Source organism: Oryzias latipes, chromosome 12 (genome assembly GCF_053564925.1).
Source record: "Oryzias latipes strain Hd-rR chromosome 12, Olatipes_Hd-rR_3.1".
NCBI lineage: Eukaryota > Metazoa > Chordata > Actinopteri > Beloniformes > Adrianichthyidae > Oryzias > Oryzias latipes.
Genome location: NC_136248.1, coordinates 21,773,659 through 21,794,893, shown reverse-complemented (window position 1 = coordinate 21,794,893; position 21,235 = coordinate 21,773,659). Strand labels below are relative to the sequence as shown.

Sequence of the window (21,235 nt, the reverse complement as noted above, 5' to 3'; positions counted from 1 at the left end):
AAAAGGAAAAAGCAGCACAGTGACTAGAAAATTAGAAAGATTAGAACAGTAGGAAACAATTTAAATATCTGAAAAACAGCATATACAAAAACAAAAAAAAAATAATAAAAAAAGGTCATTCAGGCCCTTTCCCTTTCCTTTTCCGTCTTCCTCCCCCCTCCTGAGTGGAGGTTAAAGAGTTTGATGGCACGGGGGACAAAGGAGTTCCTCAGTCTATTAGTCCTGCACCTTGGGAGGAGCAGCCTCTTGCTGAAGGTGCTTCTCCGGCTACTGATGGTCGTGTGCAGAGGGTGGGTGGTATTGTCCAGGATACCCGTTAGTTTTTTGAGTGTCCTTCTCTCTGCCACAGTAGCCAGAGGGTCCAGCCTTGTGCCAACCACAGAACCAGCCCGCCTGATCAGCTTCTCCAGCCTGGAGAAGTCTGTCTTTGAGGTGCTCCCCCCCCAGCACACCACAGCGTAGGTTAGTACACTGGCGACCACAGACTGATAGAAGATCCCCAGGAGCTTCTTGCAGATGTTGAATGATCTTAACCTCCTCAAGAAGTACATCCTGCTCTGGGCCTTCTTGTACAGCTGCCCCGTGTTGCTCGTCCAGTCCAGCTTGTTGTCCAGCCACAGCCCAAGATATTTATAGGTGTGCACGACCTCCACCTCCTCCACTCCTATCAGAACTGGTCTGGGGTTGGGTCTGTCCCTCCCAAAGTCGACGACCAGTTCCTTAGTCTTGGAGGTGTTGAGCTGTAAGTTGTTCTTGTGGCTCCAGACAACAAAATCATCCACCAGGCTCCTGTACTCCTCCTCATCGTCGCCACTGATACACCCCACGATGGCTGTGTCATCTGCGAACTTCTGGATGTGACACGTGTCCGAGTTGTAGCAGAAGTCCGCGGTGTACAGGGTGAAGAGGAAAGGGGAAAGTACAGTCCCCTGTGGAGCTCCCACGTTGCTGACCACAGTGTCAGATGTGATGTCCTTCAGCCTGACGTACTGTGGTCTGTCAGTGAGGTAGCTGGAAATCCAAGCAACCAGGCATGGGTCCACTCGCATACTGGAGAGTTTTTCCTGGAGTACAAGGGGCTGGATGGTGTTGAAGGCACTGGAAAAGTCCAGGAAAGTAATCCTCACAGTGCCTTTTCCCTTGTCCAGATGCGAGTGTGCTCTGTGTAGGAGGAAGAGGATGGCATCCTCTACTCCGACCTCTGCCCGGTAGGCGAACTGTAGGGGGTCCTCAGCGTGCAGCACCTGGGGTCTGAGGAGCCTGAGGAAGAGCCGCTCCAACGTCTTCATCAGATGTGATGTGAGTGCCACCGGTCGGAAGTCATTCAGCTCGCTGGGCCGGTTCTTCTTGGGGACCGGAACGATGCATGAAGTCTTCCAGAGGGTGGGCACTCTCCCAAGTTGCAGGCTCAGGTTGAAGATGCGTTGTAACGGCTCCCCAAGTTCAGCAGCGCAGGTCTTCAGAAGCCGTGGACACACCATATCGGGTCCTGCTGCCTTCCTGGGCCGGAGCTTCCTCAGCTCCCCCCTCACTTGGTCAGCCGTGAAACAGGGGAAGGGCTGTGAGGAGGGTAGATGGGTTGGGGGGCTGTTCAGCTCCCGTGCAGGAGGAGAAGGTGCAGGTTGGGGGGTGTAGTGCAGAAGAGGTGAGAGTGGGAGGGTGTGAAGAAGTGGTGGCTGCGGCAGCTGGTGGGGAGGAGAGGAGGGTGGGCTGCTGGTGACTGTGGGTGAAGATATGTCGGGGGGAGGGCAGGCTTCAGTTACGGTGGGGAGTGGAGTGTTCTCACTGAACCTATTGAAAAACATGTTCAGGTCGTTGGCTCTCTCTACACTCCCCCCCTCTGTGCTGGTCCTGGCTTTGTGTCCAGTGATGGTTCTGACACCTTCCCAGACGTCCCTCATGTTGTTCTCCCTCAGCTTCTGCTCCACTTTCTTCCTGTAGCAGTCCTTTGCTTCCCTCCGGCAGCGTTTCACCTCCCTCTGTGCTGCTTTCATCTCCTCCTTGTCCTTAGTCCTGAAAGCCTTTTTCTTCCAGTTGAGGACAGCCTTGACTTCCTGTGTTACCCATGGTTTGTTATTTGGGTAACACCGAACAGTCTTGGTGGGGGCGACCACATCTGCACAGAAGTTAAGATAGTCTGTGATGCAGTGCGTCATCCCCTCAATGTCCTTGTCATGTTCACCCAGCAGCACATCCCAGTCCGTGGTGTTGTAGCAGTCTCTCAGTGCCTCCTCTGCTTCAGGAGTCCACTTCCTGATGGAACGAGTGGAGACAGCCTGCCTTTGGACCAGGGGTGTGTATTGGGGCTGTATGTACACCAGGTTGTGGTCTGACTTTCCCAGTGGGGGCAGGGCGGTGACTCTGTATGCCTCCTTCACGTTGGTATACAGTAAATCTATTGTCCTGTTCTTCCTGGTTGGACAGTTTACAACCTGGTGAAAGGTAGCCAGGATGGAGTCCAGGGTGACATGATTAAAGTCTCCCGAAATTATTATGAAGGCCTCAGAATGTTGTGCCTGCAGCCGTGCTGTGATGCTGTGTATTTTCTCGCAGGCAGCGGCTGCGTCCGCCCTCGGAGGGATGTAAATACAGATTGAGATCACGTGACTGAACTCCCTCGGCAGATAATATGGCCGCAGACTAACGGCTAGCAGTTCCAGATTAGGGCAACAACACACTGCCTTGACTGTGACATGGCCAGGGTTGCACCAACGGCTGTTGATGTAGATGATGAGTCCCCCACTTTTGCTTTTCCCACACGCCTTCGTGTCTCTGTCGGCTCTTACAGCTGTAAATCCCCGCAGGTCCACGTTAGCGTCCGGTACGCTATCGGTTAGCCATGTCTCTGTCAGAATGAGCAAGCTGCACTCACGGTAAATCCGCTGGTTCTCCAGAGCGGACAGCTCGTCCATCTTATTCGGCAGTGAGTTGACGTTCCCCATAATCACGGAGGGAAGCGATGGTTTATATCGCCTCCGATTGTCCGCTAGCCTAGCCTTTAGCTTAGCCCCGGCTTTGCAGCCCCGGTATCTCCTCCGCAATTCCACTGGGATGTCGTGCCTCACTCCGTGCGTACTCTTCCTGAGAGCCAGCAAAACCTCTCTAGAATAAACGAGAGAGCTGGCTCTAATGTGAAAAACGTCCGTATCCATAGGATACCTATCAGTAAAACGTAGGATAAGAAAAAGTAGAAGAAAGAAAACAAAGAAAGGATTGAGAACGAGAAACAGTGCTGCGGAGCGGCTGGAGTGGCTGCCGTCTCTTACAGCGCCCTAGTGAGTTAGCACTCTTGCCTCACAACAAGAAGACCCTGGTTTGAGCCCTTGTTCTTCTTAGTTCAAGCCTTTTTGAAGCTAAGGTCTTGTCTCATACTTGTGTTCTCCTTTCAAAAGCCACTCTCATTTGTCTATATGATCATCATTGTTGGAAGAGTACAGCACAAGTATGTTTATGATGTGGGTTTTAACTGAAACCTATCAGTGGACAAAAAAAAAGTAGCATTTGATTATTTGAATATTCACTAAACCGCTTTTGCCTTTGAAGACTTGGCACACTAAAGGCTACAGCTCTAGTATATTTTGTGTACCCCACCCAATTTTTTAACATGTATTAAAGATTAAAAATGAATCTGAGCTGACAGTTTTAAACCTCTTTTTTTTCTGCAGGTTCCTGCTCTACACAGCTTATCACTCATACGAACAACATACATGATGAAACAAAACCGAGCAATCATACAATCATAACTGTACAAAGAGAAGCAGTGTGAGGAGAACCTTTGAAGTCAGTTCTGTGTTTATTCTTGTAACTATCTGTCAAAAGAAAAATGAATGTTCTTTAGAAAAGACTCAATAAAGATGCAATCCTGGTGTTTTGTGGGATAATATTCCAAGCTTTAGTAAAAAAGAAGGATCTCTGGCCATAAGAGTTCTTGAAGGCAAAATAAGGCAATATGTTCATAACTTACGGCTGTGTTTTAGAGCCAGTGCTGTTGAAGAGAGTCTATTCAAGATTTCCTAATATAGTTTAACTCTGAGTCTTTTTGTATTTATATGGAATGGCAAAGCATTAGACAATGATAATACAGAGCAGTGGTGAAGCCTGTTTTTGAATTTTGTAGGCTCTATTCTAGAGTTAATTCAAGGATTTCATGTGTTCTGAGTGACCAGACGACACTATTGTAGACATGATGATTGCGTGAACATATGTTTTAGGGACAGTCAATTTTGGTCAAATTTTACTATAGAAATACAATTTTTGAATAATCTTTCTAGTTAGATTTTGACCCTGTTACTATAAGTGAGCTGTGAATCAAGAAAGACCCCCAGATACTTTTACGTCGAGGCAACTGAAAGTTTGTGGGTGGAGAAGGTGATGTAATTTAATATAGATAACTTTTTATAGTGTTAAGTGATTGTCTTGAAATACAATTTAAGTCCAAGTCTGGCTTTGAATCAAAACAAAACAAAAAAAAATTGTCCAACATTTTTTTAAATTAAAGTACATTTTCATTGAGTACATCTATATTTATTCATTTGTTCGTGTGAGCTTTTCTCTATCTCACCAAGCCTCCTGTTTGTGCCCTTATTCAGTTTTATTGCATCTCTTTCACAGAGGACATCCTGGTTATCTAACTTGTTTACAATCACAGTTTGTATTTATGCCTACCTGGATTTTTCTGCTTTTGGCCAACCGACTTTGCCTGACCTTTTTCCCTTATAACGCAATCCCCTTTAAACCCTACAACCACCATTTCTGCTTTTCAGCACAAGACCCACCGGACCTGATGGCTTGTGAGTGGTTTTACAAAAATACATCTGACAGCTAAAATGTGGGGCTAAAACATAATAAAGTCATTTAGGAATATTAATTTATCAAGCAGATGGTGCTAGACCTTTACAAATGCAAGGGTTGCAAAAACTGATTCATTGCTTAAGGCCCTCTAAGCTATTACATTTGTGTTGAGTTGTAAACAGAGCATTCAAATGGGGCTCTTCTCTCCTGCTTCAAAAGCCAGAATTGATCAGAAAGTAGACGCAGTAAATCAGGGGCATAAAACTTAATTCACTTCGGCTACATTCTGAAGTACAAATAAACGTGTCTGCACCCTCACACAACCCTGCCGGAGGGTGATGAATTGATGGATTTTATGGAAGAGTGCTAATAATGCTGGTAAAGCCTAGAAGCGTGTGTTTGTAGCATAAAATAAAGACCACAAAGGCAGGAGGATATAGGAGTTTGATAGTTTGGTTTTATAATTCACAATCTACAATGCTTTGTGGTCGAGTGGGTGAGATAACTTTAGCCAAAAGCTTTTGCCCAAAACCCCCAAACTACAATATACATTCAAAAATGATAAGAGAATCAGAACACTAAAAACATATATATATGTTTTGGCCTAGAAAATATTATTTCAATTAAGTGTAGAAATGCTACAAAATAACACAGTTTTTTTCTTTAAAATAGCTTGTTTCCATGCTGTGCATTACTTTTTGTTATTTTTGTAATTATATGACTTCTTTTTTATGTGTAAATGTAATAATTCAGCTGATTACAGATTACTGCAATTTGCATTAATACACTGACCAAAAATATAAACGCAACACTTTTGTTATTGCTCCCATTTTTTATGGTATGAACTCAAAGATGTGAAACATTTTCCACATTCACAAACTAACCAGTTCTCTGAAATATTGTTCACAAATCTGTCTAAATCTGTGATAGTGAGCACTTCTCCTTTGTCAAGACAATCCATCCCACCTCGCAGGGGTGCCATATCAAGATGCTGATTAGACAGCATGATTATTGCACAGGTGTGCCTTAGACTTAGACTTATTTTTTTTCAAAATCCTACTATGCTTCATGCAACCAGTAGGAAACACAAGGGATGTTGCATTACTAGTAGGAACAATTGAGTTTGTTTGTTTTTTTTGGCCCAATTATGAACTTGTCTTGTTTTAAAAAAATGGGTAAATGCCTTTTCATGCAAAATAATGTTGTTTTGAATTCAGTCCAGCATTGCTCTGTGGATTCGGTTCACTTCACTGAATCTGTCCTCAAGACCACAGCTCCTGCTTAATCAGATTATTTTAGTCACAGTGGATAAAATCTCCCTCAGACAAAAACAAACATGTCAGAAATAAAGGGACGACTTCACCTCTATTACGAAGGTCAGTGAGCAACGGTCAGAACCAAATCGACCAAAAGGACAGAGTTGTAGATGACAAATACTGGGTCAGATGGCTGCTTTATTCTGTGACTTTTATGTATGCTCTAAATATTCATTCAAGTCTCAGTGCTCGTCATCATGTGGTTTAATATGAAATAATATACAGTACAAGCTGTAACTTCTTGGTGAGGTTACCTTTGGGAGTATAAGTTGGGGTTTTAGCCATTGAATGTAAAATATATAACTCAGATTTTACATGTGACATCACATGTAGTGAAGCCTTGCTTCTGGTGTAGGTACCAAAACTATTTGGCCTGCAATAACTGTTCAGGGTCCTTTTGACTGAGGATAATGTCACACTACGGTAACCCCACTTGGAAAAACTACTGTTTGGGCTCTACATAATTTCATTTCACGTTTCCTTTTGTAACCTAAAGTTCTTTTTTCGTCATAATTTGTGTCTGACATTATTTTTTGTAGTGTTTACAGAGAGATTTTGCCACAACCCACTTTGTAAAAAGAAGAAGCAGGGAAGCGTCTACGGGACGGTGTGTGCGCATTCAAAAGAAGATTTTGAATGAACAGTACTGAGAATCCGTGCAAACTGTCAGGTGAATTTGTGTTTCCAGTCGGGTCCAGTCAAAATAAAAGCTGACGTTATATCCGCGGCTAAATGTTGTTAGCATGTATTAACGTAATCCTAACCCTTCTTCCAAATCCGTTCTGCCAATAATGAAGCACTAGGCGCACGGATCAAAAAAACGAAACGAACATGCACTTAATAATAATCATAATAATAAAAGCACATTTAGAAGATCATCTCACTCTATGTCAGAGCTCTTTTTGTTTACATCAGACCTATTATCTTCTTCTATGGTAGTATCCTAATTTGTCCAGACCAATCACTATCTGACACGTCATCGGACCAACAGACAGCCAATCACATAATGTGACATCTCAGGACCCCGAACAGTTATTGCAGGCCGAATAGTTTTGTTACCTACACTGGTTCCAACCAAACTACTATATGTCTGTTACAATGTTGGAAGCAGACATCCTCAGTAAGCTGTGATTGGTCTGTCTACATTTCTATGGCAATCACTCTCTCCAATCAAGAGTGAGCACGTTAGCAGGCCCCACTACTTCCACTGAAAGCAAGCCCGGCAGAATCTGTCAATCAAATGCTTCAAACTTTTGATGCAAGGCAAACTTTTTTTATTGAGACATTTGATTGGTCAGTTCATAACTTGAATAACTTGCGCTACAGAAAAAATATAATAATAAAAGGATTAGCAAGAACATGTTAATAAGAGGTATCACAGCAAGAATTGTTCTTTTTAAAAACATAATGACTGAGCAATAGGTGTTTATTTCATATTAAAAGTCTATGGGATTTTGGCTTTTTGAGTCTTCATATTTGGAACGAGAGGGGGAAGGGCTCAATCAGTCCAGTTCTTATAAACTGCCAATGCCAGCTCTAATGACACTCATATGACTTTTTTACAAGTTGTGTTAAAAAAATTGCTCATATCTCTTTGAAGTTAAAAAAATTATAAAAGGAAAAACATTAAGAAATATATATATATTTTTTTATTTACATGGTATTCTTGATTTCTTTTCACATTTATTCTCAAAAACCTTTTATTCTCTGAAAGCAACTTCTCTATTTGACTATAAACTTGCCTTGGAAAAAATGAACAACAACAACAAAACAAACAACTCAAAGGTTTACACTACATATGCTTGTATGATGCTTGGCCAGCCTATAGAGAATCTTGCACAATAAAAAAAGGAGGATTAATGGTGTTTACTTTTTTCCAATAGTGCAGAAAATCTTTTTCAACGTTCTACTAAAATATGGCAGGTTCTTTTTACTACGTTGATCTGCTGAGCCTTTTTTTTTAATATCCACTAATATACTTAATGTGCTAATACATTATTTTGCTGCTTTTGGAATCCAAATTGTGTACTGATTTTTAAGTTGAAACGACATATGCAGGATTTTTCTGCTTTGTAAATCCTTGTAAACAGTTTAATACTTATTTTTTGTCTAGCATAAAAAAAAACAGCTTGCAAATAATATATATGCAGGGAAAAAAATGCCACAATGGTCCTAAAGATTTAAGAATCCAATTCAGTGGTACTGCTTGCATGGATATCACACCTGGAGACTTTTATAGCTTATATAGCTATTCAAAATGATGTCCCCGAGCAGTGCACTAGCAAAGCTACTACAGTTAGATTTTTCAATCCGTGTGCACACATCAACACAAAGGATTTCTGTATTACCGTCTCTCCACCGAGAATCAGGAGCTGGAAGTGGAACAGGTACGTGAGCTGAATGGCAGCCTCATATTTTACCTTCAGGCGCTGGCTGTCACCATCGTGACGACAGGATTACAAATGATGGAGCAGTTCCTTGGATCACAGGCACAAGTTTCTGTACACAAAAAGATGAGGGTCAACACATTACTAAGTATGTAGTTGAAATCTCAGGTTTGATCTCTAGGCTACATGTCATGGCAGAAATACAAAATATTTGTGCTTTACTATAGTTCTTGGTAGGTTTTTTTAAGCAACATCACTTATTCTATAAAAACTAGTACATGAGTTGAAGAGTATGGTAAATTATGTTTTTTAATACAGTAATATTTTTCGACACATAAGATTTGTCAATTTCATCCAAGGAATACATAGAAGTTACTCTTTAAACATATCAGATAACTCCTTGTGACCCGTATGAACATTAAAGATCCCTGAGAATTCCTTCCTGATAAATGATTCACATCAAATGTTTATTATTGTTATTGGCTATGTGTTAGCTATGTGTTAGTTATCAGCTGTTAGTTAGCTGATAACTAACACATTATCAGCTATGTGTTAGTTATTTAAGCGACCATTGTGGATTTTTTCACTATTAATGTTTGTAGGCCTTGCAACAGACTGTCGACCTGTCCAAGGTGTACCCCGCCTTCACCCAACAGTAAATAGGCAACCCTGTGACCCTGAAAGTGATATCAGGGGTTAAGAAAATGGATGGATGTTTGTATAAAGGGCATTTGGGGGGCGCTGACTGCCACTGCAATGTCTGCCTGTTCATCCCTACACCTACATAAGCATTTGTACATGTTCAGCTATGATATGTGTCTGAAGTGTTTCTGTTTTTTAAGAGATGTATGTGTGGTAGTTGGTCTGTATATGTGATAAGCTGTTCCATTTTAAAGGATTAAAGTAATGTGCATCATTGGTACACTTCAATTGTTAGCAGCAACCATGCCGATAACAAGAAAGAAATACCGACTCATCATAATTGTGACGACTATTCTTGGAAGTCCACACCCCTCACTTGTAATAATAACAGAGGTTTTTGAAAAGAAGTCAAATCTGTAAATAACCACAAACCCTCTCTACCCAACACACTATACATGGAGTCCCTTGCTCAATTAGGATTGTAGACATTTGGCGGCAGCATTTTCATAAATTGTTTAACTGTGTTCAGAGTGAACCATACTACTTTAAGAACGTTGATTATGTTGAGTCTGTTAAAGCAATTAAATTAAAATTCACAAAGCAATTAAAAAACTATCTGAAAATCAAACGACCAGTATGGATCAAATTTCTGCAGCTAAGTTTGCAAGTATAAGATTAGCACTTCTTCTTGCCATATCCTTTACTGCCTTTGTTATGCATGGTTTTATCCCAGACTCAATGATGAAAGTATGCTTGGTTCCTGTTATAAAGAATAAGACAGGAAAAGTCGGTAGTTCAGATAACTATAGACCAGGGGTCGGCAACCTGCGGCTCTGGAGCTGCATGCAGCTCTTTCATCCCTGCGCTGTGGCTGTGTGATTTTGTAAAGTAGCTCCTATGTTCTAAGATTGTCGTGGTGCCTATAACACCATTGGGATGTGCGAGCGGGCAGAAAGAAAAGAGCAGTGTGAATGCGTGGAGGGTGCGTGTCTGCGGCTGTGAACGGGGACCAGGCTCTGTTATGGGATGGAAAGTTCTTCTAAAACGACAATACATGTTAAATGAGATATAATGAGCAGTGAATAAAAGCCCCATCATGCAGAACCTCTGCGGGTCATTTGTCGACCAGTTGTTGTATTCATGTGAGCTGGTCTGAACCAGGAGCGGGTTGGCGAACTGCTCATCCCCACAGCAGCTCCCCTGTGCTGAAGACTATGGTCGGCAAGCAGTAAACAGGAAAGGTTCATAAAAATCATTTTAAAAACAAAAAAAAACAAAAAAACTGACAAGCTGAGTATTGCTGTTCCAGGGGAGGATCCTTCCTTCATGTGGACACCCCTGAGGTTTCTTTGTTTTTTCAAGAATGGTTTTTTTTCAGGAGGGTCTAAGGGCAGGGATGTCCAGTTTAGTTTAGTCTGTTTAGTTTAAGTTTAGAATTGAATACCATGCATTTATGATCCTTTTTAATTGTGTTTCCCTTACAATTACTGGTACGAAGCCCATTGAGATGACTGTTGTTGTGAATTTGGGCTATACAAATAAAATTGAATTGAATTGAATGATTAGGTTTAAAAAAATCCTAAATGTAGACATTTTCTAAGTAAATTTCAATGTGACTATCGACCTGTGTCACTCTCGCTGGCATATAATCCCAACAATGTTCCGACCCAGGTAGGAGAACGATGAAGAATTTTGAGAAGATGAAAGTTCCTGAAGAAAACAGTACGTTTAATAGCACCTGGGAGAATTTTTTGCTTTCAGCGACTTTACAAGTATCATTAAGATGTAATGAGGAATTAGCAAACAAAGTCTCAAAAAAGGTTGTTTGTTGACAAAAATCTATGTCATAGATAACTGCTAGTTAATTACAAAATATCTACTAGTTTTGTGGCCTCTGCAAATAGTTCTCATCAGAACCCATTAAATGACAGGAGATACAAATAAAATGAACATTTTTTTTCAAACTTTAAAAACGAGTGAAATTATGCCATTCACTGGAAACATCGGCTTTTCCAATGGGTGTTGCGGCTCCCTTTGTTTTAATTTCTGTAGGAAATTAATCGAAATGGCTTTTTGAGTAGTAAAGGTTGCCAACCGAGTCTGCAATAAAGTTTATTTGTCTATCTACTTGATCGCTGCGTCAGAAGAATCTGTCAATCAAATGTTTTGAACATTCGATGTGAGGCCTTTTTTTGAGGGGTCTGATTGGTCAATTTATAACTTTAATAACTTATATCACAAAAAAGTATCATGAAAAAAAATTAGGATTAGCAAGAACGTGTTTAAAAAAAGATAGCAGAGCAAGAACGAAATTTCAGACAAATTCAACAACTGAGTAATAGCTGTTTCTTTCTCTATAGAAGTCTTTGGGATTTTGGCTTCTTGGAACCAGCGAGTACTTCCTGTTTGGAATGCGAGGATGAGAGGTCACTCACACCAGTTCTCCTGTACAGTCAAAGGTTAGTCAACTGACAACTCTGTTATTCTATACAAAGTATAGTTTTGCTATGATGTTTGTCACTTCCCTCACCAGCAGCTTGCAAACTCACTTTCCTCCCCAACTTCTACTTTTCAAAGCAAGTCAAAGCTAATCACTGTCACATTTATAATTGACACTTCTTTGCTCTGTACTCTGGGGTCTTTTGGTGCTGCTCTTTCTCCCTCAGGCTCTTCTTGTTTGCACATGGAAGAATTCCTAGAACAAAGCAACAGTGGCAAATGTGAATTACCATAAAGTGCTACTGTAATTACACATGGCTGTTAAGATCATCAATGACAAAATTGGGTTTGACTTGACTAGATTTATCCTGTGATGACAGTTGTGACATTGAAGTTGCCCAGGACAAGTCATTTTTGTTTAAAAAATGTCATATCTGCATGTGCCACCAAAAGCACTTTTAGTCAGAGAGCTTCCAGAGCAAAAAAAAACAAAACAGTAAAATTAAACAGTCACCAATATAAAAAACTCCAGCACGTACACTTGTAATGTTTTATTTTGTACTTCTTCACATTAACTTTTGTTTCTTTTGCATCTGATGCGTATATTCTTCTTAGCTGTGCCTGTTGCTATTTTGTTTTGTATTGTCAGTAGCCTATGTTTAGTCTTTATGTTATATCTCTGCTAGCTATGTAGCAATACATCTGTGATGTCCTAGGGATGTATTTTACTGCCTTTTTTTTTTACATCAAGGCCAGGGAAACTAAAAAAAACAGACTAGGAGGACTAGAGATGAAACGACTTCTTTTGAAAAATTCTGATTTTTTTTACACGTTTTCACAAATTGCACCGTCTCCCATTATTAAAGATATCTCATCTACTTCCTGGTATAACTGTTCTTTTTGCCAAAATGCTTCTTTATATCTGAAAATAAATGTTATCAATATTTATTTAATCACTAATCCTCATTTCTTTAGCACTGAGACGGCTTTCAAAGATGTGCATTATTACAACATTTGGATTGGGATTTGGAATTGGTTTATTTCAAGCAGTCAGAACAAAAAATACTAAAGACAAACAAAATATCAAAATTTGGATGATTGGTCATGACTTTATTGGAGAAATTAAAAAACAAACAAAAACATACATATCTATTTCTATACATATACGTATGCATGTAAATGATATTTTAATAATAAATAGGCATATTTGTACTTATACATACAATACATGACAGATTGCGGGTGCAAACTTATAGCAAAGAGAAGATATGTCTGTCTGTCTGTCTGTCTGTCTGTCTGTCTGTCTGTCTGTCTGTCTGTCTGTCTGTCTGTCTGTCTGTCTGTCTGTCTGTCTGTCTGTCTGTCTGTCTGTCTGTCTGTATGCATGCATGCATGCATGCATGCATGCATGCATGCATGTATGTATGTATGTATGTATGTATTTAAGAGATTAAATAAATAATTGTTTGCCTAAGTTTATTGCTTCTTTATTTGGGTTTGCATGTGCCAAAATTGCAAACTTTAAGTTCTATTCACGTTAGTCATGTGCATGTTCAGTGGGGGCTTGTTGGAACCTGTCTCAGCTAATTTAGGGCAAAGGTTGAGCACAGGCCCAGGTCAGCACTAACCAGCATGCAGCCCTATGAAAAACTAGCAAATCTTTGCAAAATTCTTAGCACCCATCTAAACAAGTCATACGCAGTTGGTTTTGCACCTCTCTAATTTTTAGATTTGGGAGCTAATTATCAAAACGTTCTCTGAAGGTTCTCATCAATGCCAAATCTTATTAATCCACTCAGTACAATGTGAAGCATGTCTGGTAGCTTTAATTGGTTTTCTGATTCTCATAGTTTATGTGACAAAGACAATTCCAACAACACGATGGACGTTTCACAGCATGAATGCAAGCTCCCTGAAAGCAGCAGATGGACAGTGAATATGGGAACTTGTGCAGCTGCAGAAGCAACATGTTGCAGACAAACAAGCCAAAGCAGAACTCCGACAGGCCCTTTGTCTCTTCATGACTGGCATGCTCAAGCCACTGAATGAAAAAAAGAACTGACTGAATGACAATTTTTTCAACATTTTCTCCCATTATTCCCATTTTAGAAAAAAAAAATCATTTCCACCCTCATCACTTCTGTATGAATTACCAGTTAGCATGAAATCACACAAAGCAATCTTTGTTTAGAGATTTACTGTCACTCCATGAAAGCCTATTTCAGCAGAAAAATAGGGCTGACCTTCTACTGTACCACAGCACTTTAACATTTTCAGGCATCTTATTCGTCATACAAGCCTTTTGTACTGTGAGGCCAGCGTGATCAGTCTTCTTTATTATCCGCTCCATAATAACTCCTTTCAATGTTTTCAACAGCTCTTATATAACAGTGTTAAAGGAACCAAATGTGGGAAGCCAGATTAATTAAACTGACTTTAAATAACAAAGGGCACGGTGGACACCACAATGTCCAAGGACTAAGCAACAAAAGTGGCTGAAATATATACGGACACATATAAAAAAAAAAAAAAAAAAAGCTTAAATGTGCAGCTTTGTGAGTTGAAAATCAAAACCAAAATGTGAAACTGAGTCTAGTAAAAAGCTCATGAAAAATGCAGCTTTGCCAAAAAGCAAAAGAAACAAACAAAAAAAAAACTGGGACAGCAAACACAAAGCGCAAACTATTATTGACAGTCATATACTCCATTTACATAAGTTGTCATCACCTATTTACTTTTATCTTAAGTTGATTTCACCATGTTAAAGATAATGACTTTTTTGAAAGGAAAAATCTTGATGTAAGTTGCATCTGTGTTGACCTCTAAACATGCCATAACTGCAAACCCATATAAATAACCACTGTGATAAGAAATTTTATTTTATTTATTGTATTGTGTGGTGTTTATAACAAGTTCTTGTGGCATTTTTCTTATGATGGAGGACATATATGAAAAAAATTAGAAAATTAAAATCAGTAATTCTTTATTCAAATTGTTGTGAATCAGGAACAGAAAAAAAAATGCTGTTTGAAAAAGCCTTTAGCTGAAGGTGCCACTGTCGGAAGGGAACAAGCTCTTTGCTTCACTCTATTCAGATGCATCCACTAGCAGAAAAAAACCTTTTATTTTCCTAGTCTGAGCTGACATCTGGCTCAAAACTGTACGGCTGGATAGCTTTAATGTTGCTCAATATTTTATTTGCCCAGCTGATGTTATATTGGCTTTGTGAGGGGCTGTAAGGTAGTGGGAGACAGTGTAAACAAAGGGATGATGGCTTACTGTGTACCAACAATCCCACCCACAACTCAGAGGCCAATTTTTAATGAAACACTGCCACTCTGCAGAAACTATATCCTGGAAAAACTACGCTTTTTTTTTTTTTTTTGATAAAAACAGCATAATCGTAATGAAAAGACCACAGGGGACGCTTTGAAAATAAATTAAAAGTTAATCGGAGTGGGTCTAAAATCCACCAATAAAAAATCAGTTCCCTATTGCTTTGGGGGAACACACAAAATCAATATTTTTAAAAATGTTTTCTAAATGTGCTGCTACCGTTTGGTCGAGCAGGCAGTAAAAGAGTTAAGTTAAACGCACAGACAAAAGGCTGAACAACGTAAATGACACTCTTTGAAGGAAACAGTCAAACAACAACAAAGTTTAGACTTAAAAATATGTAAAAACAGCAGAGAAACATCAGTGAGCCCCTCAGAGACTGCGAGACGAGCACCAACCAGATGGTTAATAGAAGGCTTTGGTCACCACTGTTTCCTGGTGATTTGCTTCCCAGCAGCTGTTAATTTGAGCTTAATAGTCAAGTTACAGATCGAATCTTCTGGTCTCTCATTTATCACGTTCTAAAAATAACCTGCGATAGGTGAAATCTGCAAAGTAGAATTGTAGATGTTTTAAGGCTGTAAAACTACACAATGACTGCACACTTTAAACACTTTTCTCGGGCAGATATGAAAATGTTCACCCTTCTCTCTCTTGTTTAACTCTCAAAGTTCAAACTTTGGCAAAAAATAGGACCAGTATTGTAGAATGAAACCAAAGATCTGTTTGTAAATCGAAGATTTGCCAACCTAAACGCATTCTATACAGGAGACACGGCTTGATTGACAGATTGATTGACAAGGTCAATACCCAATCAGGACATATAACACAGTATGCTGCATAAAGAGAGAGAGAGAAAAAGCAAATTTGCACTGACAAAAATTCACAAAACCTCGAGTCCCCGAAAGATGTAGTGCAATAAAGCGAGAGAACACTGTTATGTCAGATTAACTGATCGGGTTTGATAGAGATTCATCCAAACATTCTAGCATTTCAATACAAATCCACAAACAGAACTAAAGTTCCCTCACTGGCAGGGATGTACTAGATCTAGCAGGGCCAACCTGATAACAAGCAGGTCCAGCAAGCTCAAGGTCAGGCAGAAAACAGTTCAGGGTACCGGGCCAAACAAATCAGACAGCTTCGGGTTATGCTGGTCGGCAGCTGTAAACTGGCAGTAAACTGGCACCAGTGTAAAGCAGGTGGAAGAGCGAATGACTACCTGTAGTAAGTCAACTTAAAGCTGACAGACAGGGGTTAGAGGATCCCTGCCACAATAAACCACAAAAAAATCTTATTTGGAGACAAATGTATAAAAAAATCATTTAAAAATCATTTTATTTTGATGCTTTTTTTGTAACAAATGTGTCTTTTTTTTACATTGTTTGGTTTCAAAGTTTTAACCCCCTAACAGCCGAATATTTTCCAGCCGTGAAAGAAAAAAATAATTTATGTTTTGGTTTTTATTTTAAAAAAAAAGGCTTTAATATGGAGTTTGTAGACATTTTCGTAGAATACTTCTGCCAAAAGTCATCCCCCAGGAGCTATAACGGTATTTCACAACTTTGGGGGCCACAAAATTCATAGTTACCAATCAGGGAATGCTGGGAGTTCATGCAGTTATACAAACATTAAACTATGTGTTTTGCAGCGGGACACAGCAAGGGTATTATGTGGTAATGACATTGGTTCTTACAGGCAATATAAACAGAAGAATTCTAGCACGACTGGTTTTATTTTTAGTCCTCAAGGATGTAAAAGTAAAGTTTCATAAACTTTTATTTTTTTAATTGGGAATGCAGTTGTCCTTAGGGACTAATAGCGTTGTCATGGTGCTGTGGCTCACAGTACTGTAGTGTCTGTATTAAGTAAACTGCATTTGAACTGAGGGTGTAAATTCCAGACCTTGCCAGGAATGGGGACATCTCTCCTGTCGGGGCGCACCTGTTTGTATTACATTTTTTTTTTCTCAAGAATTATTAAATTATGTGCTGCCTTCCAGACAGCATGAGACCAGGATTGAGCACGGTCTATAATGGCCCGTTCTCTTCCTGTCACGGATAATAGCTATTGCCACAAATCTGACACCCCTGAAGGATGCAGCCAGGGCCTATACCACAAAAGGTTTTGGTTTCAGCTGGAAAAAAAAAAGAAAAAACAAACTGCAGGAAAAACCTTATGAAAGGAAATGAGAAGCATTTAGAATCTGACAGATAAATACTTTTGTTTGTTTGCTTGTTTTTAGTTTTATTATACGTTTAGGACTTTAACCCTTGTGCTATCCTAGGCACTTTAACATTGGGAGTTGGGTCATCTAGACCCACTAGACGGTGCTCTGAACAATTTTTCTTCAATGATTTGTGAACCTCACTGGTGTCCATGGATGACATGAAATATTTCCACCTTTATCCACCTTTGTCAATGCAATGGTGGGATCATCTAAGATAGCACAAGGGTTAAGAACAGAGGGTAGATAATTTAGACAGGAAATTAGAATTTTTCCCTGGTGTTGATTCAGTTACAAAAAAAAAGAAGAAAATATATTTAAAGACAGTACTCCAACACATTTGGGATAACTTAAATCCGTTGTTACAAATATGTGGGGAAAAAAAAAGATAAAATAGATTCATGGATATGCGAGTGTGGTTGGTGTAAGCAAAGAATGCAGAGGATAGGATTTGATATGCTGTGGCGACCCCTAAAGGGAGCATCCGAAAGTCAAAGATAATTATCGTGAAAAGGAACTAATTTCCATTAGCATCAAAACGTTTATTCATTTGACACATTAAAATGGTTCCTGAAACATCATAAACCTGTGTACTATCAAGCATAAGTGCCAAGTATGTGTATGCTGCTGCCACACATTTGCATATTCCCTTTGGGGTTCCCTGAAGTAGCTTTAAAGATGAGCTCAATTTAGCATAATTTAAAATACTTTAAAGAAAATGCAAGTTACTAATCAAACAGGAAACTATACAAGTAAAAGTGGGAATCTGGTTAAAATAACCTCTTTTTGTTATTCTACAATGGATGAGGAAATTGTGCATTTAAATTGTTCGTAAGTTGTAGGTATTTTATGAAATCTGTTTTTGGAGTGTGTTTAAAATTATTTTGTTTTTTAACATCTTAAAAAAAGAGAAGGAAAAAAAAAGGGTCCATAAATGGAATATGTTTCAGGTAAATTATTTGGAACAGGCAGGATGAAGGACATTCCAGTGACATCATTTGAACATGCAGGAAGAGGGGAGTCCCAAATGCGGAATGGAACATCAATGAAGGTTGACGTTCAAGCAACCCTTTTGAAAAAGCCTGGAACAGAGGCCTCCCAGAGAGCTTGAAAAAGGTGTCAAATAGGTGACATTCTTCCAAAGCGGTTACATTAGAAGAATGTCCACTAGAGATCCATAATGGTTAGATCTGACCATAATAAAAAGGACAACCTTAAAAACTTGATGAAAAACAACTAAATACAGGGTAATCAACTAAAAACATAACACAAAAACAACGTAACAAAAACCTTAACCTGACAAATCTGTAGCAGTAGCAGCTTAAAGCGTGACAAACCACTGGATCTAGCAGCAGTCCTCATGAAAAAATGCTTACCGTGGTTTTGGAGATCATAACCAGACATGCAAAGTCTGGAAAGACTTTGACAGAATCATGTGTGAAGATTGCAGGTCAAAAATCATAAAAACTGAGTGAAGCAAATAAACAAATCTTAAACTGAATAATCCTGAAAATAAAAAATCTAAACACAAAAGAATTACCAAAATAAAACTAACATAAAAACCACAATCCTGAGCTTTTTTTCTTAAGCTAAGGTAAAGGTGATAAAAAAAAAAGATTCCCCAAGTGTGTATCAACAGACAGTGAATTAAGCTCTGCAGTATAGTCCTTAAAGAGATAATATCACTAATCAGAATTTATTAGAGATGCACTCACCTCTTCCAAAATAATGCCTTAATGGGCAAAGACGAAAGCGAAATCCAGCAGTGGAGAAGTGACGATGTTTCCTTCAGTGGCTCTCAAATGCATTACATGTAATGGAATTTACATAGTTAATCAATGCAAGTACATAAACGGAACACTTTATGTAAATTGGCAGCTTCAAAAATAGTGTTGTTTTTAACATATCCAGGCTCGAACCTTTAAAGGTTAGGAGGCTCTAAGAAAAATCTATGGGTCACTAGTAAAGACCCAAAAACTGCTGCACAATTGTCATATAAAAAAAAACAATTATAAACTGATCTTTTAGATCATTTCTTAAAAAAATATATAGTGTTACCATGTCAGAATTTTTTATTTAAGTTATTCCTTTTGGTGTTTCTCAAATTAGTATCATGCCATTTAGTTGTGTTTTCATCTAATCTTTAATCTTTAATATGCATGACCTTGAAATGAACTCGGTGATATGTTTACTACATAAAAAAGATCTCTTTAAACTTGGATATAAATTCTGTCAAAGTGTATGGAGATGCTGAAGATTGATCTTAGGCAGACTGTCCTAATAACAGGGGGAACAAAGGACATTTAAGCCTCCAGGTCGAAATGGAGTTTTTCTTTGTGTAAAGAATTTTGAACAAAGGATACTGCTGAGGCAGAGGAATTCAGGAAACAATGTACTACAAAAGGCTGGTTGCAACAAGGTAACAAGAACAAAAACTTGTCAGGGATCTGAACAGGAGTCACTAAAACCAAGGTGAATATAAACTGAAAAGTATGGTTGATGTTTTAAGAGCTTCTAACATAAGGCCCTTTGTTATCTTTTATATTCTACACATCAGCTTTCCAACCCCGGTCATCAAGATCTACCATCCTGGCTTTTTGCTAGCTCTCTGTGGACTATTTGCCACTAATTACCTAGATAAGGTATATTCAGTCTATTAAAACCTGATTCAGCAACAAAGCAGGGAGCAGTGCAAGGAGGTCTTGTATAGGTGCCCCATTACAATTGAATTTCTTCTCTGACACTTTGTTTTCCTGATCTTCTATTGGCTGCATTTGTAAGCAAAGTTAAGTGTCGGCCCTCCTACAGCTGCTTCAAAAGCTCTGTAGCTTTTTGCTTTGGAAGATCCAATTACCTAATGGCTCCTGAGAATGGTTGCAACTTAATCTCACTGCTTTCTCAAAGCAGAGGTTGAATGAGGATAGCAAGCGTGGGACAGTTGGTAGAATAGTCACTTTAATGTGTAGCTTATGGAAGCATAAAAGTATTGGTTTATGCTTTTTTTTCTCTCTAGATTAGTCAAGAATTTTTTCATTTTTAATCTGAATTCAATCAGACTTTCTGTATACACCCCCACCCCCCCCTGATTTTTGCAGACACTCCACGTACAGACCCTTTCCTAAAAAATAAAATATCATGGAAAAGTGTATCCATTCAAAATTCCATTCACATAATTAAACTTTCATAGAATAAAGATTCAGGGCTCACCTGTTTCACTTATTTATTTTATACATGAATTGGGGTTCCAGGCTCATGAAACCCAGGTACAAGAAGACTGTTCACAACTTTTAAGTCTTCACTAAATTGTATTCAAATTAAAAAATTAGATAGACATAGGTTAAAAATATTTATCTTTTTTGTCTTTTAATGAACAAAGTGTTCCATTCAAGGCCATCTCTGACTGCTAATTGTCTTCTCCAAATTAAATCAGAGAAATCTTTATTAAACATTGTCAGAACAGCCATCATATGCTTGACTACCATGCAGATGCAGTTATTTATAGTAACCATGTAATTAAACAGAAATGACGTGTTTTAAAATAAAAAAAGTCACAAATGAAAACAAAATCACACTAAAAACAACTCAACCTTGTCAGAATTTTTGTAAAGTTTTTTTATTTTTTTTATTTCACTTCTTCCCATCAGATTGACAGTTGAGGCATGTAAAAGTCGTAAACCCAACTTATTGTGATTATTTGGATCTGCTATACAACATACTGCAGCTTTTGTTCTCTTCTCCGGAATTCACACCGCAAAATTATTGGACTATACTGCCTCTAGACCGCTGTATAAGCATGAACTCAACTGAGCCAGTGTGACATCACACATAGATTCCTCATCTTTGGCTCCAGCTAAATGAAGCCAATTCAGTCACCATTTTTCGGAGATACAGGTGCTGCCATGTTGGGGCCGGTCAACAGTGATCTGAGTCAATGTCGCCAATCAGAAGTGAGCATGTTTGAAGTCCACATCCCTTCCACTGAAAGCAGTTCTGAAGAATATGTCTATCAAGCTTTCAAGGTGGGGGACAAGCAGGTACCACATGCCTTTAGGGAGGCATTAATGGGTCAGTTTCTGACTTGAAAAACTTGGGGAAAT

The 21,235-nt window shown here is 39.0% G+C and overlaps 1 protein-coding gene across 1 annotated transcript in view; it reads left to right on the top strand.

Annotated features, from left to right (window-relative positions):
- The window catches only part of LOC101156903 (myosin light chain 3), a 111,946-nt gene that overhangs the window by 69,452 nt on the left and 21,259 nt on the right, over nucleotides 1-21,235 (top strand). Inside the window, exon 2 of the mRNA XM_004074745.5 lies at nucleotides 11,497-11,595. The gene's annotated coding sequence lies outside the window, so the exon portion shown is untranslated. The remainder of the gene's footprint in view (nucleotides 1-11,496; nucleotides 11,596-21,235) is intronic.